This window comes from Hemiscyllium ocellatum, chromosome 18 (genome assembly GCF_020745735.1).
Source record: "Hemiscyllium ocellatum isolate sHemOce1 chromosome 18, sHemOce1.pat.X.cur, whole genome shotgun sequence".
NCBI lineage: Eukaryota > Metazoa > Chordata > Chondrichthyes > Orectolobiformes > Hemiscylliidae > Hemiscyllium > Hemiscyllium ocellatum.
The window spans coordinates 52,001,112-52,005,061 of NC_083418.1; positions in this window are offsets into that span (position 1 = coordinate 52,001,112).

Here is a 3,950-nt window from a genome sequence, read left to right on the forward strand (position 1 = left end):
AGAAGATTAAAAAAAAAGGAAAGGGTGGGGAAATGAGTTACCTAGGAGAGAAAATAAAAACAATTACCACACCCTGCTCAATTTAAGTACAAGCAAAGTCAAACTCCACCCACCCCACAGAAATATGGTTGTTCCGGCTAAACAGGGGAAATGCAGAAAAATATGGCCAGCTTTTGACTGAGTCAATGACGCAAAGCAATTACAACAGGATTATTTCTCAATCTGCTGATAGGAGGATCTTAATAGCAGAACTAGAAATACAGGTTAACAAAACAAAAGGGGTAATGTGGATGGGGGGGGGGGGGGGGGAAGCACAAGTTAAAAAAGGTAGAAGATTTCAGATTCAGGATTGGGGACAGAAACCAAAAGAAAAAAAGTTTTAAAGCCATTCACCTCAATAACCCTACACAGTGAAAGCAATCAAGGAGCTGGAAGAGGTGACAACAGGGAATCGAGAAAGCAACAAAGAGTCTAGATCAAGACTATTTGAAGACAACCTAGAGAAGGATAGAGGGCTCACAGAAAACAATAAAGGCGTTGAGCCACCCCCTCCCCAAACAACTTCATAAAACTGAGTAGAGGAAAACTGGTTTGGAGATAGGGCTTTAATAGTACATCAGGTGTGGGGTAGGAAGGAAAAGACACAAACCATTTGATTTCTTCGAAATGGACGGGAAAGAGTCAGTTTCTTTCGATAAAATGTTTCCTAATGTCCAGGATCTCAACACTCCAGCGTCACACAGGAAAAGAGTACTCCCCTACTGGATGGATAGATGGTTTGGGGGTGGAAAGAGAGGAGAAAGAGGGAGCGAAGGATCAAGAGAGAAAGCCAAGAAAGATCGAGCCCTCCCCACCAGAAAACAAACCTCAAAAATCGAGCAACACTTATCCACAAACACAATAAGGCAGAGAGCGCGAAGAAATCAATACAAGTCCATTTCAATAAAACAAGCCCTGAACAACAAGCGCTATTTCACTCGAAGTCCAGCCTGTCGTCGCCTCCGCCATTTTGTCCAGAGCCGCTGAGCAAAGGCGCAAAATGGCGGCCGCACCGCTCTCTCCCCAACCGAGCTCGGCCCCACCTCACCTCACCGTCCGAGCCGCCCAGTCACTTCGTGTAGATCTTTGCTTCCCAAATGAGAGAAAAATAAATAAAAGGGGGAAGGGAAGGGGAGGGGACATCAAATTAAATTGAAATAACCCCGATCCGCATAGATGGCAGCGCAAACTGGTAGCTCAAAATCACCAGGACAAAAGAGACAGAGCTCCACCACCAGTGAGCCGAATTGATTCTCTTACCCACAATACACCACGCCCGATCGTGCAGCCTAACTTTATTTCCGGTTTCACACCTCTCCAATTCCCTACTTTATTCTTCCACTTCCCCCCTCCCCCTAACCCACACGCCGGTTTGGCCACAACCAAACTTGAATCGCGCGTCACGCTGATTGGCAGCCAGCCCTCGCCAGTCACGCTGGCTCGTTGTGTGATACGGCCCGCCCCCTCGGCCAATCAGACGAGGCGGGCGGGGGCCCGGCCGGAGGCGCCCGCTGATTGGCCGGCGGCTTCAATGCAGCCGCACTGCGGATTGAGGCGGTTTGGCCCCGACCCGGCGACCCGTCCTGCCCCTCCCCCACCCTGTCTTGCCGAGGCTGCTTTGCCACCGCCCCCAGCGTTGCAAGTCCGTTTACCCCACTATTCCCCGAACCCGGCTTTCACCTTCCCCCAGCACGGGATACCTACCCACGGGAAGAGATGGCCCCACTTACCCCTTCCCTACCTGTCGGGGTGGTGGGCGAGTGGGTCTCCCGCTCTCGGCGGCCTAGGAACCGTCTGTCAATGGTGCATCGGTACCACCAAGTCGACGCTTCCTCCGCCAAACAATATCCGAAATGAGAGTAGGAATTGCTGTCGACACTTAACAGGCCTGGTAGCACGCATGGAGACAAAGCCGAGTCACCGTTTGGGGCCTAGCTCCAACAACACTCCCTTCCCCCGCTGTGAGCAAGGACCAAAGGCATAATGCCAAATGGAAATACAACAGTCGCATCAAGCTTCCACTGAGAAATGCAAAGAGCCCCGAAACCCTTAAGTCCTCACCGTCCTCAGATGCTCTTGTGAGATTGGTAACGTTTTTGGTGGGTCCCCACGTTAAATCTGGCCTTTTTACTAAAGCTGATGAGGTAATAGCACAGATCAAGGTTGCATTCAAGATTAGATTACTTACAGTGTGGAAACAGGCCCTACGGCCCAACAAGACCCCACCGACCCGCCGAAGCGCAACCCACCCATACCCCTACATTTACCCCTCACCTAACACTACGGGCAATTTAGCATGGCCAATTCACCTGACCCGCACATCTTTGGACTGTGGGAGGAAACCGGAGAAAACCCACGCAGACACGGGGAGAACGTGCAAACTCCACACAGTCAGTCGCCTGAGGTGGGAATTGAATCTAGGTCTCTGGCGCTGTGAGGCAGCAGTGCTAACCACTGTGCCGCCCACATGCCACTCAACTGAGTGTGGAATCAATGGGAATCAGGGTTAAGCTCTATACTGGTTGGAGGTCATACCTGGCACATAGGAAGATGGTTGTTGGAGGTCAGTCATCTCCGCTTCAGGACATCTCTGCAGAAATTCCTCAGGGTAGTGTCCTAGACCCAACCATCTTCAGCTGCTTCATCAATGACTGTCTCTCCACCTTAAGGTCAGAAGTGAGGATATTCACCAATGACTGCACAATCTTCAGTACCTTTCACAATCCCTGAACCAGTCCATGTCCAAATGCCGCAATTCCTGGTCAACATCCAGGCTTGGGCCGTAACATTCCCACTGCACAAATGCCAGGCAAAGACTATTTCCAGATTTAGGACTGAATTGAGAAGGAACTTATTCACCCAGAGGGTTGTGAATCTGTGGAATTCCCTGCCCATAGAAGTAGTTGAGGCTTCCTTATTAAATGTTTTTAAAGCTAAAATAACTTTTTGAACAGTAAAGAAATTAAGGGTAATGATGAGAGGGTAAGTAGAGCCATGCCCACAAAAAGATTAGCCATAATCTTATTGAGTGGTGGAGCAGGCTCAGAGAGCCAGATGGCCTTCTGCTCCTGGTTTTTATGTTTTAATAAGAGACGATCTAACCACTTCCCCCTAAAATTCAAAGGTAGTATCATCACTGAATCCCCCATTATCAATATCTTTAGGGTTAGCATTGTTCAGAAACTTACCTGGACTTGGCATATAAATGCAGTAGCTACAAGAGCAGGTCAGAGTCCAGCAAGACTGCAGCCAGTAACTCACCTGACTCCCCAGAACCTGCTCGCCATCAACAAGGTACAAATCAGGAATATGGTGGAATACTCTCCACTTGTCTGGATGAAAGGGACTCCAACAACACTCAAGAAACTGCTTACCATCAAAGCAGACTGCTTTCCTGATACTCAGCAGCAGTATATCAATCTACAAGATACATGTAAGAAATACACCCAAGGTCCTTTGCATGTTCCAAACCACGATCACTTCCATTTAGAACAGCAAGCACTGTAGATTTATGGGAAAACCACCATCTGCAATTTCCCCTCTACCTCACTCACCTGACTTGAAAATATATTGCCATTCTATCACCATCACATGGTCAAAATCTTGGAATTCCCCCCCTAAAGATACTGTGGGTCTACCGACGGTATGTGAACTGCAGTGGTTCAAAAAGTCACCATCACCCAGCAATGGACAATAAATGCTAGCCAACCAGCCCCCACACCTGTGTCCTGTGACAAAATGAAAAGAACAATTACACAATATAAAATGTCTAATGAATCTTGAGTAAAGAATAGTGTATATACTATCGTAGGCATTATCTCTCGGGGTTATAAGTGTTTGTATTTGAAGGCAAGTATTTTTAAGAAAAGGAGAAATTTAAGAATAAATGTGACTTCTAAGACTTTATTTTC